This window comes from Ambystoma mexicanum, chromosome 6q (assembly GCF_040938575.1).
Source record: "Ambystoma mexicanum isolate Mex_15411 chromosome 6q, UKY_AmexF1_1, whole genome shotgun sequence".
Lineage (NCBI taxonomy): Eukaryota > Metazoa > Chordata > Amphibia > Caudata > Ambystomatidae > Ambystoma > Ambystoma mexicanum.
The window spans coordinates 628,117,363-628,133,097 of NC_090937.1; the positions used below are offsets into that span (position 1 = coordinate 628,117,363).

The window sequence follows — 15,735 nt, forward strand, 5'->3', positions numbered from 1 at the left end:
ACTGTTGTATTTTGCTGGTAGGATCACATTCTATTCCTTCTGAGTGTATAGCCTTACCGTGGCTCACATTACCACAAAAGACGATGAAGGCATATCTCTTGGCTGTGCCTATTTTACCTTTATGATTGAGATCAATATCGTTTTTTAAGAATGTGGGGCCAGAACAAATGGTTTAACCACTTCTCAGAATTATAATCCTGCAGAGCAGAAGTCTTTAATCACAAGACCCTACAGTAATGAGAAACTCCTCATGAAATGAAGGCACCAACTGAGGCTCTGAAGCTCAGTTCCCATTTGAAAGCATAACATTTAGCTTATGTAAATCCAAGCAGAAGAAAAGCAACTACTTCTCCTTATACTCCTGCAGTGCAAAACTCATGTCTTCACACTGGTGGCTGTGGTTGGGATTTACGACAGACTGGGCCTACAGCTTAATCATCCAAAATAAGAATGTGTGCCGTTAAAGTTAGAAACACTATACGTATTTATTTTTATTATATTATATTTTTATACAAAAGTTAAATTAATAAATACACTTCTTCTGTTAAAGTCCTTTTAAAAGACAGAATAAGCTACATTTGTTTTTTAAGAAATACTGTCCCAAGAGTTTTTTTTTTTAATATCTGCTCCTGCCACCACCTCCAACCGATCGCTCCTCATTGACCACCTCTTGGCTCTCCAGGGCTTGAAATGATGTATGAATCATGTGGCAGAGTGTACCCTCTAGCCACAGTAAGAGAGATACCATGCTCTTGTATGCCAACACGTTCATGTCCACTTGAATAGATTTAATTTCTGCTTCAGTAACTGTCTCTTACTCCACCGTAGCCATCCCGAGAGCTGCTGTAATCATCATATCGACTGATTCCACCATATGATGGTGGTGGACCTTGTACAGGTGGAGCACTAGGTAAGTTACTGTAACCGTCATATGAATCTATGTAAGAGCCACTTGGATGATCATAGTCCTAGCCTGAGCATACCCATCTCAGTCACTGTATCCCCTGTATCCATACTCCTCGCGGCTGTAATGTCCATATTCCAAGTATGCATACTCTCTTGGTGGTGGCGCATAATCTCTTGAATCCTGTTAACTTTGATAATCTATGCTTGAATATCTGTCTGCCACCATAACCATTACCACTTGGAGACATGCAAATATCCCTTCTTAATTACTCCCTTCTTAATTACACCGACTCTCTGCAGGGAGGACCACCATATTCATCACGTTATCGTGGCAGATGAGCTCTTCCATTATATCACTGTTGCAGATTGGTACTGAAGGTGCAGACCTTTTAGTCAGAGAGCAACCACTTTCTGGTGGTGGACCCCTCTTCGTGAGCAGCCGTCATCTAAAAGAGGAAACACCTCTTGTAGGGCAATGGATTCTTGGAGTCTAAATCTAGTACCAGTTTCAAAGACAGGTTTTGTGGCTTGTTCGACCTTGATTAGTTTGCCTTTAAATTCATGTCTCTTGCAGCCTCTTTAGCTTCAGCTGGACTCTCAAAAGTAACAAAAGCAAACCCTCTGTATTTGCTAATTTCATGATCCTTCAACGAAAGAACGTCTGCAATATGCCTTTATTTGCCGAAAACAGACACCAAAGACTTAAAATTGGTCTTTGGATCAACCCTCCAATAAACAACTTCTATGGATGATAGGCATCATTTCACTGGGTTTAAAAAAGTCAATAAATGCAAATGACTGCATGAACAAAAATGCATGTTTGCTATCAATATACCCAGCATGGCTGTTGTTCAGACCATGAAAGCAAGGGTCATGTGCAAACTCTGTCAACAGTGTGGTCTTACTTATGAAAGTAAGGTTAAGAAGATTGAAACTAGTGGGATGGGGGATTCCAAGGGTGCCAACAGTGAGTTGTTACCTATAGCCCAGCTACCTCATCTTCTGGGGGCATGCAGCTAGAAAGGGAGAGCAACAGAGAAAGCATCCCTCCAAGAAAACAAGTAGTGTTGTTTGCCAATGGTCTCAGGCATAAACCATCTTTTGGATCCAGCACTTTGGCCAGGTCTCAAGCTTCCGTCAGGGCCTGGGTGAGTCTCACTGGGAAGTAAATAGCTGATAAATGTACCTCTTGGAGAAAAGGTGGGTGTCCCTGGCTGAGTGGGAGCAGAGGAAACTGCTGCTCTAGCAGAAGCAGAGGGATTTTGTGATGCTGCACAAGATAGAGATTGAGGTCCAGAGGGAGACCAGCAAAGCTTCCAGTGGCTAGGGGAGTGTCTGCAGCGGTGGCTCCCAAGGAAAGCCTAGGTACTGCATCCCCAAGGACCTAATCTAACATTATGAGGTAGGGAAGGATATGTTCTACTGCTTTGAACTACTGGAGGTAGCTTTCTGCCTCTGGAAGTAGAACAAGAGTTGTGGGGTCCAGCTCTTATAACCTGCCTGCCGATGGCTGGAACTGATTTGATTATTCAGTTGATTCATGTGTTGATGCCCACTTAGACCTAAAAGAAGGCCATAGTTATCAGGACATTCTGGAAAACCTCAGAGCAATAGATCAGGAGCTTTAGAGAACTCAATAAAATGCTGAGTCAGAACTATGAGCCATTTTCACATCTGACCTTGAAGTATCTGAGTGCATGGTCACAGGTAACAAAGTTTACACATTTGGGGGCATGTATAATTTGGTTGCATGTGAGAATATTTTTAAAAAGAGTGAAATGGAGTTATACCAGCATCTACTGGACACAGGTATCACAGACCATAGAGCTTGCAAGGGCAGCCAACAGGTGGTTGAGCACTTGAGTGAAAAAGAAGGCTCATGTCCCTTAATCTAAACCAGAAAACAAGGAGAATAAGGACAAAGGTCTGCACAATCCTGCTAATAAAGGTCTGAAAATATGTGGCGGTACATTTCAGCCATGTACATCATCCACTCACACAGAAAGGAAGACTGAGGGAAAGCCTACCACTGGGGCACCCACATTCTCATCCACACAGGGCTGCCTTTTGTGTAGAAACTGGAGACATAGAAAGGAAGATCCTTCTGTAAGGGCAAATCAAAGTAAAATGTAGTTAGTGACCCTTAGGGAGGAGGAAGAGCTAGTCAGCTTGGTCATTATAGATGATGAATTCCCACTATGTCTTGGGCTGACTAAATGTACTCTAGTATCTCTAAGCAGGAAAGGTAGTGGGTCACCAACAGAGGCTTTGCTTCCTGCTATTATTGAGTATGTTTGGATCATGTGTTCATAAATTGGAACAAAGCCCCGGCACTTTGTGATAGTGCTGTGAGTATCGATGCTGGCTTACAACAGTGATGGCAGGATGGCCAGATCATCCCTGTTTCTGAAAATCTGGTTGTACGGTTTGATGGCCTTACTTAATGCCCAATTTTTAAGGTGGAGTTCAGTTCATGAGGTAAAACTGACCAGCTCAGCATTGCCATCAAGGATGCAATTCCAGTGGAGTATCTTCAAGGGAATGACCTGCACAACAAAGAAATCATTGCTGAGGTCAATAGATCTAGTACCAAGCAAGCAGCATGGTTGAACATGGGACCACAGGAGCTTCAAACTGAGATGGTGAAAGACCTGCACCACCGTTACTGCCCAGTCCAGAATCTACAGAGAGGCCTATGCCTGCTGGAGAGGCCACAGATGGCTTGCAAGTCCTCCAGAGGGGGAACTGGGATGTTCTCCTACTGTTTGCCTACCAGGCTGTTTCACATGGTGATGTAGGGTGCAATCCCTATGAGCTCTTGTATGGCCATCCTCTTAGGGGTCCCTTGAGTATAGTGTGTGAAGGATGGGAGGGCAATCCCTGAACACCTTCCCATGACATAATGGACTATGTACTTGCCTCAGAGCCAAAATGACCAAGTTTAGCTAAAAGAGTTCTCAGAACTTGAATGACACTCAGGAGCTCATGTAGTACAGTCATGACCAGACAGCAACTATGACTGAGTACAAGCCATGCCAAATGGTCTGCATCATGAAACCAATTGAGCACAGTGCCCTTTATGATAAGTGGACTGGGCCATGTGTGCTACTGGAGACAATCAAGGAGGCTACCAAGGCCAAGAGGAAGATGCATATGGTCTTGAAAGTCAACCAGCCGAAGCCTAATTACAGCCAGGATGACTTATTGATGGCTGTGGTCCCTGATGATGAGACTGAGGAGGGGACAGATCCCCTCCAAGACGTGTTTTGCACCAAGTCCCCCACTGGATCTCTGGAGGTAATCCAGAGTTCCCTAGACTTCATTAAGCAACAATTGCAAGATTGCCAGTAGCTGATGTGCCAGTTTACAGGTCTGTTCTCGCGGACTCAAGGAAAGGCTGATTGGCTCATTCATGATGTTGATACTGGGAACAGTTAGTCTGTGAATAATACAATTCACTGGATGTTTGACACGGTCAAGGACACCATCAAGGAGGTATTCTCCAAGATGCTGTGTTATTGAGCCATCCCATAGCTCATGGTCTATCCCAGTGGTATTGGTCCCTAAAAAGTCCAGTATCAGGAAAACTGAAGTCCACTTTCGCATGTACTAGGGACAGCTCAATTCTGTCACCAAGATAGATGCACAACTCAGACCTAGGGTAGACAAACTGATTGACAGATGATGTGCTGCCATGTTCATGAGTACCTATGACTTCAAGGCAAACAAAGAAGAGGTCAGCATTTTCCACTACAGAAAGGCACTATCAATTGCCCTTTGTGTTCAAAAGGAATATGCCACCTCTCAGAGGATGATCAACCAGATATTCCCGGGACTGCAAGACTGCACCAATGTCTATTTAGATGGCATTTCTGGGTTCATTCATAACTAGAAAGACCATATATCCTTCTAAAACAGGAGCTTCAATTCATGTATAAGGCTGGCTTGACTACCAAGGCCTCCAATTGCCAGACAGTGCATGGAACTGTGACTTAGCCAGGACACCAAGTGGGTGATGGTAAGAAACAGCCTCTCCAGGGTAAAGTTCAAGCTTTTGGTTTGGAATATCCCCACTACCCATATTCAAGTGAGAGCTTTCCTAGGCCTCAGGGGTGTGGGGAATGTAGCCTTCTCGTCATGATGTCACGTACAAATTTGCCAAAGAAGCTAACCTGGTGCCCTGACTGACAGACATCCTATCAGAGCTTGAATTGTGGCCTGTGCATACTCAAGATCTAGAACTATGGCCAACAGTGAATACAGACAGAAACCTGCACATTTGGAATTGGTGCAGTGCTAGTAGAACAACCTTGTATATACCTTAGTAGGTGCTTGACCAAGCAAGAGCGCAGCTGAGCCACAATTGTGAAGGAGTCATTTGCAGTTGTCTGTTTGTTAAGCAATCTGAAACTATTCATATGTGGGTCTCATTCAACTGTCCAAACAGACTATCAACCTCTCGGGTGGCTTATGGCCATGCAGAGAGAGAATCCCAAGTTTATACTCTGGGCGATATCCTTAAAGGGACTGGACATGGAAATCCTACACAAGACTACCTGGGTCGAAGCGCTCCAAATCTTATGGCCTCAGTAATTTGACTCTGCTTGCTTTCCCTCTGTTTTCGTCACAGACATCTAAAAAAGCAAACCTACCGACTAACTTTTTTCCTGTGCCTCTCCTTCTGCACTACTCTAAATTGCTCAAAATGGTTGTGTCCAATCGTCTTACAAATTTCCTAGTCATCCACAACCTTTGAGACCCTCTACAAGCAGGTTTCCACTCCTGTCACTCCACAGAAACTGCTCTCATAAATGTGTCCAACTTCATCACCTCTGTTAAGCACTCCAACCTATCCGCTATCCCAATTCTCCGTGAGCTATCTGCTGCCTTTGACACTGTTGACCACTCCGATCTTCTTAATCCTCTCTTACTTCCTGGGATTTGCGATCAAACCCTTGTCTGGTTGAATCCTACCTTGCACCTCACCATTTCTCTGTCTACTAGAGCAACAACACCTCTCAACTCACTCCCCTAACTGTCAGTGTTCCACACAGTTCTGTGTTGGGTCCATTCCACTTTATACTCTACACCTCTTCTCTTGGGGCAATAATTCCTCATTTGGGTTACCGTACCAACTCTTCACGAACAACACCCAAATCTTCTTCTCGTTTCCTGAACTCTCCTCTGATCTGTCTATCACATTTTCAAACTTTCTATCTGCCGTTAAATATACGATGGCTGTGCACTCTCTGATGTTAAAACCTACCAAAAGAGATATGCTCTTTTTCCCTGCCAAAGGCTCTCTCCCATCTCTTCCTCTGCCTATCCAGTTCCCATCTGACACTCTCCCCTACTCTTTCAACTAGAAACCTCAGCATCACCCATGACCATTCTCAGAGCTTGTCTACTTTCATCTTCAAAACTGGAACAGCAGCTCGCCTCAACCTCCTAAATATTAGAACAAATCAGACACCTTCCTTTCAACACTGCCAAGCATCTCTTAACCACACTTGTCTTCTCTAAACTGGATTAGTATGCCAACATCCTCTTTGGTCTCCCCAATTATGTTTATGTCCTCTCGACAAGATCATTAACTTTGCTACCAGGGATCTCTTTGAACTCTCTCACTTCACACCTACTTCCTCATACCGTCACCAGGCTGGATGTCTCATGATGCAAAACAGGGCCAGATTTAAATGTCTTCTCCTATTTCACAAGTCTATCCATGGTAAGGCACCACTGTATCTATCCTGCTCTATCCAACACTACAAGAATTCTCATAATCTCTGCTCTGCTGCTCGACTACCCATGTGGCTACTCACCCTCCCTGTGCTTCCATTCACTTATGCTCTTTCTCTCTTCTTGCTCCACTTGCATGGAATTCTCTTCCCACAGACATCCGAGAAACACCCGATGGATTTGTTGAAAACCAAACTAAAAACCTACCTCCTCACCTCTGAGTTACCCTCTTAACCTATCTCTCATCTACATGCTAGCTAACATTGTTTCCTTCGCCTCTAACCTGCCTATGTCCCTCACTTCCTTTGCCTTCACTCTAGTACTTCACCCATCATGATCACATGCCAATGTATTGTCCATGGTGACTGTTACATTTACTCCCCTCCGCAATCTGGTCAGATGTCCCTCAAACTCACCCCATTGTAAGAAGCTCACTGCTTCCCGACAAATCTAATATTTCTTTTGTACGTTCTTTTCTGATCAAAAGAGCATTGTTCCTTCTGTATATAAATAAATAAATAAATAAATAAATAAATATATAACGGAATAAAGAAATACAATAAAATATGTTATGTTGCCAGTAGGATGAGCCAGGCCCTTACAAGGGTGAGTCTCTAAAACAGGAGCTTCAAGCCATGCAGAAGGCTGGCTTAACTATCGAGGGCTCTAACTGCCACATAGTGCAGGGAACTGTGACTTACCTAGGGCACCAGGTGGGTGGTGGTAAGAAACGGCCCCTCCAGGCCAAAGTTCAAGCTTTTGGATTGGGATATCCCCAGTACCCAGACTCAAGTGGGAGCTTTCCTGGACCTCTGGGGTATGGGAAACATATCCTTCCCTTAATGATGTCACTTCAAAATTAGCCGAAGAAGCTAACCTGGAATTCTACCTGACAGACATCTGATCAGAGCTTGAAGTATGGCCTGTGCATAATTCATACAGGCAGGAATTCATAATACAGACACCTGCAAATTTGGAATTGGTGCATTGCTAGCAGAGCGGAACTCTGAGGGGGTAGAATAACCTTGTGAATAGCTTTTTAAGTGCTTGACCAAGCAAGAGTGCAGCTGGGCCACAATTGGGAAGGAGTAATTTTCAGTTGTTTGGGTGGCCATGCAGAGCGAGAATCCCAGGTTTTTGCTTTGGGCAATCTCCTTAAAGAGATTGGACATGGACATCTGACACAAGCCTGCCTGTGTCAAAGCACTCCAAAGCTTATGCCCTCAGTAGTTACTTTTACCAGGAGGATGAGCCAGATCCTTATAAGGGTGAGTCTCAGCATTGCTGTCTGGGGATATGTGTGAAGGATTAGCATCTGACAAGCGTGTAGAAGCTATGGCTTTTTAAAAAAAAATTCAGTAACAATAACATGATGTGGGTAATTCTATCTCAGAAAGGGTGGTCTGCTAACCAGACCCCCCTTTCAGCAAACTCAATGCCAATGGCATAGTGTACACCTCTGTCCCCATGCATCAGTATCCTGATCTGCATTGCCTGCTCTCCAGTGGCACAGACCAGCTTCAGTGGTCACAATTGCCCTCTTGACAGCTGCTGTGACAGCCAAATGATATGATATGATATGATAGGTTATTTATAACGTGCTTAATAACCAAAGACCGGGCCTGCTTCTCCTGTCTTTCTTTGTCAAGACGCCGTAAGGAGAAGGGGAAGAGCGCTTGTTTAGTTTAGTTTAGTTTATTACTTGTATTGCGCACCAAACCCAGAGGTAGTCGGGCGCATCGCATACGATTACTCACAGCTTGGTTGTACATAGGAAGACATTACAGTTGCAGTGTTATTGTATAAAGTCAAAAAGCATAATTACAGTAAACACATTTTTACAAGGTGATTGCACAAAGAATATATATACAATATGAACTTATACAAAATTTTACAATGGGCATACCGAAAGAGGTCCGAAGTAAAGGAAGGTTAATGCTAGGTGGAGTGGACTGAAGCCAGAATCTCACTTAGCCGTCAGAATCTTTGAGCATTTTTATGAGGTTGTGGCGAAATGTTGTGTATGATGGTTCTAGTCTGAGTGGGGTAGGGAGTGAATTCCATAGCTGGGCAGCCTTAACTTGGAAGCTGTTTCCTCCCACTCTGGCAAGTTTGAATCTAGGGGTCAGGAGGCAATTAGTATTGGAATGTCTGGTCAGTCTTGTCTCAGGTTTAGTAGTGATTCTGTCCACAAGATAGCGAGGTGCTGCTTTGTTTATGCATTTATGAGTAAGGGAGGCAACTTTAAGTTTTATTTTGTCAATTGTAGACAGCCAGTTATTAGCTCTTCTGGTGTCAGAAATGTGATCTCTTCTGGCAATTCCAAGCGCAGCTCTAAGGGCGTTATTTTGCAGGAGTTGGATTTTCTTGGTGGTTTGCTTGCTCACCCCAATGTACATGGCATTACAGTAATCAAGTCTTGATAATATAAGAGCTCTAGCAAGGATGATACAGCTGTTATTGGAAAGGAAGGCTCTGCCGGCTCTGATTAATTTGCAGGTGTAGGCTGTGGCCGAGGCCAGCGTATTTACCTATTTGTTAAACGTTATGGCAGAATCTAAGTAAAACCCTAATGTTTTTACTTCCTTAGCATTTGTAATGATGTTATTGTGAACGCTAAAGGCAGAATATGTTGGACTTAGTTTTTTAAGAGATGATTGTGTAATGTACCCTGGATGATGATCTCTGTCTTGTCATCATTCAGGCATAGTCCATGGGAGGCCATCCATGCCTGGATGATGAGGTAAACCTTATTCACCAAGGCCAAATCCTTTTCATAATCACTAGTAATTGGTAGGAGGATCTGCGTATCATCTGCATAGTTAGTGTAGGTGATACCCAGACGATCCAAATCATCGAAAAGGGGCTTAGTGAAGATGTTATCTAAGGTGGGTGAGACACATGAACCCTGGGGAACACCGCACGTGATAGACATAGGGTCAGCTGATGCAATGGGAGAGAATACTCTCATAGTACGATCACTGAGAAAGGATTGTATCCAAGCAATGGCTTCTGGGGAGAAGTGTGCTGCCGAGTCCAGGTGGCTGCACAGGATCTGGTGATCGACCAGGTCGAAGGCGGACGATAAGTCCAGGAGCAAGAGGAGAGCTAGGTCACCTTTGTCCCTAAGGTCGTCTATCTGGGCCTTCAAGTCAATTAGCGCAGTTTCAGTCCGGTGTTGAGGCCGGAAGCCTGATTGTCTAGATCCTAACAAATGATTAGATTCCAAATGTTTTTGAATTTGTAGATAAGCCATTTTATCTATGATTTTCAGAAGGAATGGTCCCGTGGTAATAGGTCGGTAGTTAGTGGGAATTAGAGGGTCTAAAGTTTGTTTCTTTAGTAGGTGGAGCACCCAGGATTCCTTAAGGTTTGTGGGGATGGAGTTAGTCCTGAATGATGTGTTAATCAATTTAGTGATGAAAGGTGACAGTTCTCTGGCTGCGTCCTTTATGAGTTGGGCAGGGCACTGATCACTATGACAATTAGAGGGTTTGAGTGAGAGTATTGTCTTTTCTGTTTCGAGAAAAGTAACTTTAGAGAATTTGAATCGAGGTAATGTGTCAGAAATAGTGGGAGTGGTTGAGGTAATATTGTTGGGCGAGTTGGTTGATAGTGAGGCTTTTTTATTATTATTTTTTATTTGAAGGGTTGCAACTTTACCTGTCAATGCTTGTTGGATATTCGAGCACCAAGGTTTATCCTTAATACAGTTGTCAGGTACATGGATGGGTGCTTCAAGTTCTTTGAGGATAACAAAGAGTTCCTTAGTGCTAGAGTTAGCTTGGGCTATTCTTGTGTTATAGGATTCACGTTTGGCTAGGATAATTTCTTTTTGTAGAGGGCAGAAATGGCGCTCAGATTCAATTTATTTTCTTCAGATGGATGGGATTTCCACAGTGACTGGCATGAACTTTTTTTAGTACGTAGAGTTTTTAAATAGAGTGTGTACCAAGAGTTGAGGTGAGCCTTGGGTTTGCTTTTTCTGAGTTTAAGTGGCGCAATTGTATCTAGGGAGGTGGTCATAATATTGTTAAATTCTTTAATCAGGGCATCTGGTCCCAGGTTTTCTGGGAGGGCATTAAGGGTAGGTAAGATGAGAGGGAGTAGTTTGTCACAAGTGAGTTTTTTTTTTATTGTGAGTGGGGTCTGGGGGAGCTGGTAAAGCAGGCAGGGAAATAGTTTTACCAGTGTTGAGGGTGAAAGTTATAAGATGGTGGTCTGACATTATCACAGGTGAGTTGGAGAAGATAGTCGCATTACAGTTATAGTCCGCTATCCAATTCAGAGTTCTTCCTTTTAAGTGTGAAGGGTCAAGTACTTTTTGGGTGAAACCTTGTTCTGTGAGGATATTTGCCACAGTAGATGCATGTGCATCTTTTGGGTCGTTATACCCTAAATTAAAGTATCCTAATAGAATGACTTGAGAGGATTTTTTTAAATTATTTGATATGATATTAGATAAGTCATCTTCGAAAGTTCCAATAGAGTTTGGTGGCCTGTATATTAAATGAATTGTAAGAGTTTGGGTACTATTTAGGTTAAGTTTGGCTGATAAATTCTCACAAGAATTAGTATCCAGGTGTGGTGTAAGTCTGATTGGTAGGTTGTCTTTTACAATGAGTGCAATGCCTCCTCCTCGTGCCTCGGTTCTGTCTGATCTTAGGATAGTATAGCCTTTGAGGATAGCTAGTGACAGTGCTGGGCCTGCAGCGGTGTGCAGCCAGGATTCAGTGACTGCTAAAAGGTCTTGTTGTTCTAACTGTATAATCTCTGAGATCTCAATGGCATGGGTGACCAAGGATGTTGCATTTATTAAAGCTCCTTTGAGAGTATGGCAGGGTGAGCTAGCTGGGGATGAGTTCTGTGTCGTTTTTGGTATGTTACCTTTGGCTTTTTAAGTATCGGTGACAGGTAGAGGAAGGGATCTATTGTTGCTGGGTGCTAATGTTCTGGCAAGCGGACCATACAATTTAGGCAGTCTTGTGCGGAGTCTACTATTTCTATCAGAGGTCGTGCATGGTTGTGATAACAGTAGTTCTTGCATGATTAATTTAGAGGGCCTTTCTGAGTTTGTACCAGGTGGGTGTGATGCTAGTATAATGGTGGGGGGATGATAGTTTACCAATATATTTACTATCAAAGTAGTGGCTAGAGCAAGAATAAGGCAGGTCAGTGGGCCCCTAGTGGTGTGCATTTTTTAGGAATACTAAAGGTAAGTTGGCCCAGGCGTAGGCACAATATAACAGTGGACACAATCAGAAAGGTTGGGAATGCTAGACTGGGGCTAGGGCTAGGTTAGGACATTTAGCACTATCACGGATTTGTAGGGGGCACAGTTAGCATGGTGAGAACCAGTGTTGGGCTGAGGCGAATGGGTAGAGAGCCCTTATCACAATTTAGCAGAGGGCGCAATACAAATAGGTGGTTAGGCTGAGCAGATGGGCATAAGGGCATGAGGCATGATCATAGTTCAACAGTAAGGCACAAGCAATGTGAGGCAGATTACAAGAGCGTAAGCAATTTTACAGTCCCCATGCGGTTTCACCGTGGTATTAGTGATCTAACCAAAGGAGCATGGTAGTTGCTGAGGTAGGCAGTTACTCAAATCTGGCCCCAGATAAAGGCATATGCAGTATTGGCAATAACAATGCTAGGGGTGCGACATTGGCATATAGGCAGCAGTTAAGTACATGTGCAGTATTGGCAAATAGCAATGCTAGGGGTGCGACATTGGCATGTAGGCAGCAGTTAAGTACATGTGCAGTATTGGCAAGTAACAATGCTAGAGGTGCGACATTGGCATATAGGCAGTGGTTGGGTACATGTGAAATAATGTAGGGTACATAGATTAGATGGCGCTATTGACAAGGGCGGCAGGTAGGTACATGTGGACGGTAGTATGCGGATAGTGCCGTGCGTAGTCCCAATAGTTAGTCAAGCAATTATCTTGGGAAAGGGCCGGTAGAGTGGAGAAAAGTTAGCTCTGTGAGGGCGTTGTGAGGAGTGACTTAGGAACGTAGTGCAGGCACAGATGTAGAGTGAATGTGGACATGCTGGGCTGACAGATAGTCGGTGCGGCAGAAGATTCTTACCGGAGTTTGCGGCATCAGAGGGTCTTGGAGGGTCTGCAAGCTGAATGGAGCCTGATGTGAAACGTGTTGAGAAGGTAACAGCGGAGCAGTATCCCGCGCCGTAGCGCAGGTGCGGACAGGGGCAGACAGGTAGGGGCCTTATACTAGGTGGGCCTTGGATGTGGTGGGCCGGCTTCCGCCTCTGGCTTGCCTGGATTCAGATATGGGTGGCCTCAGGCGGTTGCTAGGCAACGGGTCACGACGCTGAAATGGCATCCATTTTGTGGAAAGTGGATGCTGGGGGTCCTCGTGGCTCGGGGGCGAATTTGTGCGGCAAAGTGGCATCAGGGTCTGCAGCCACGGTGCCAGTGTGCCCAGTAGGTCTTCTACTGGTGGGTAAGTTACATGCACACGAGATCCTCCTTGAATCCTAGCTGCTCCTGCAGCATGTAGACGAAGCCGGCGGCACGTAGCAGTGTGCGGCTGTTGTTGCAGGGCTCCTGCTCGTGATTTTGCAAGCAAAACGCTTGCTTGGACTGAAATCTAAGGAATTCAATAAGGACTTCATTGACCAAAGTAATTCATTTACTTCATTTACTAGTGTTGCTGCATGCTTATTAGTGTAGGCGTGTTTAGTCTGTTAGAGAGTGGTCTGAGCTAGCTGGTCAGTGGACAAAGTGGGCTGGGCTGCACTGCTATTATGCTCCCATTACGGTCCCTTTTGCTTTATCCCACCCACTTCATAGCTTTATTGACGCCTGCTGAATCTATCAAGTTCTTTGTTTCCTAGAGGCTCTGCGCACCGCACCCGCCCCTCTCGACATTCCAGGAAGTCTTACTTATACCAGGGTGCACGTGCATCCGGCACGCGCATCCAAGTGAGGACAAGGGAACTGTTGGGCTGTTAAGCTGAGAGGGTGAGCAGGTCCTGGGGGAACATAGCCTTAATAGCCCTATGTGAAAGTCAGCTACAACTGGGTATGCACTCAATATAAAACGTTAACCTTTGGAATCTACAGTTGTACACAACCTTTAGCAGTGAATGGCATTCCATACCCTATTGTGTTATTCCATATTGTGTTTGACGAACCTGTTGGTGTTCTTTCTGGTTCTATTTCCTTTCTTGTAAAATTGCCTCCTATGCTGCTGAGCTCCGTAGTGCTCTGCCCGCGGACTGTGGGCTTCCCCTCAACTTCGTGGAGGTAGAGAGCAGCATTGTGGATGAAGCAAGGGGTCTGTCTTATTCAGGGAGCCTTAGTAAAATCGACTGAAAACATACGATCTTGGCAAGATGGCAATGATTCTAATAAATGGCAACATATGTCAAACAACAGCGATTAGTTTACTGAACTCAGGAGTGGTATTGTGTGAGGCTTTACAGGACTCCATCCAAAAAAGTGTGGATGACTCTGAGGCTATCAAAGGTAACTCAGACGTTGCATGTGCTATCGATGGAGACGGATTATCCTTAGGCCCCAGAGGGACGCAAAAATCAGAAATTATTCAGGAGATAGAATTCTCCCTTATGCACACTCAGATCCTCTCTAAGAGGAATGGCCTAGATTCCGGTGATGACGACATGTCACTTATACCTGTCGGTCCATCCTCTGATCCTTTAGTACCACAACAGACTAGTTTCCTTAGTGTTCGTGAGACCCAAATCCCAATATTACCGTAGATACCAACGATGTAAACTTAGAAGTCTCAATGATGGCGCAGGCAGTTAAGTTGGAGCTGAGCAAGCATACAAGACTTTCACTAGATCCATCTACTCCGGTGAACGCTGCACGAAATGGCATTGATAATGTGCATCTTTTTAACACCCTTCCTTTAACAGGGACTTTCTCCCCTTGTTAGAACTGATGTAATATTGTTTCGTCCTCATCGTATATGTTGGCCTATGCCCAGTCGCTTTGTGAGGAAACCCGTATTACAAGGTCGTGACCTCAAGTGAATCAAGCCTCCATTTTAGGTTAGAACCGCCATTTTAGTTTATTGTACAAAGTCACCCTATAGTCTAAAATGGCCGTCTCGTGTGCTCTTGTTCTTGCCTTAACCTCTTCAACCTCTGTAGGAGGGTTAATGTCCAACCTGCCTTCAGGCTACATGTTAGGGTCATGTAGACCTTGTCCTTTGTTGACCTCAGGATCAGGGATTACTTGAATTAGCAATGTTAAGCTGCAAGTATACAAGAACAGTAATGCTATCCAAATACGGCATGCAAAACATTTGTTTGATCTGTATTAAAATGATACATAAAGAGTGTAACGTTAAATTAAAGAATAATAGAGTATGTTAGTAAATGTATTCAAAAGTAAACCACATGCACGAGATATGTAAATTAGGAAAGTGAACCTGGGCGACCCTAGCCCAATGTATAATTAACTTGTAAGAGGCTGGACATCATTATAACAAACTGTATAAATACGCTGATGTCCAGCTAGCAAATTCTGCTCACTGCTCTTATTGAACCCTGCTGGTGGTCTCTGTGATATATTGACAGCCAAATAGCTATTTGTGTACTTTGTGCAATACTGTTCAGTTTTGTAATAAAGATTCTGGGAATCTTTACAAGCCCGTGTCGGTGTGTTTTCATTTGCTTGGTGTAACAGCCTTAATATTTTATTTTTCTGATTCCACAGATTGCGCCCGAATAGGGACCCTCATGATTGACATTGTCTCGTTGAAGGTTGGCTTGGCTATCGGACCGGGATCGGACGGTGCCAACAGAAACGGCCACTTTAGACGAGAAGCAAATTCCTCGACAAAACTGCACGATCCGATCCCTGAACGGTGAGCTGTAGCCTCAGACAACGTCTTGACGAGGGTCCATACATCGAGGTGGGTAAATTTGCCGAAAATCACCAGACACGTGGTTCCTTAGCATTGTCCTTAGTAACGCGATCGGGCCTCCCAGTCCTTTGGTCAGGTGAATCGTGTCCCGATTCTTAATCTAACCCAGACAATTTGAATTTGGAGCATTCTACTTGCGAGCACAATTATTTAACCAGGTAAC

General features: G+C 44.2%; 1 pseudogene; it reads right to left on the reverse strand.

The window, feature by feature from the left end:
- Positions 1-616: 616 nt before the first annotated feature.
- Positions 617-3,906, reverse strand: LOC138515257 (RNA-binding motif protein, X chromosome-like; annotated as a pseudogene).
- Between the last annotated feature and the right edge of the window lie 11,829 nt (positions 3,907-15,735).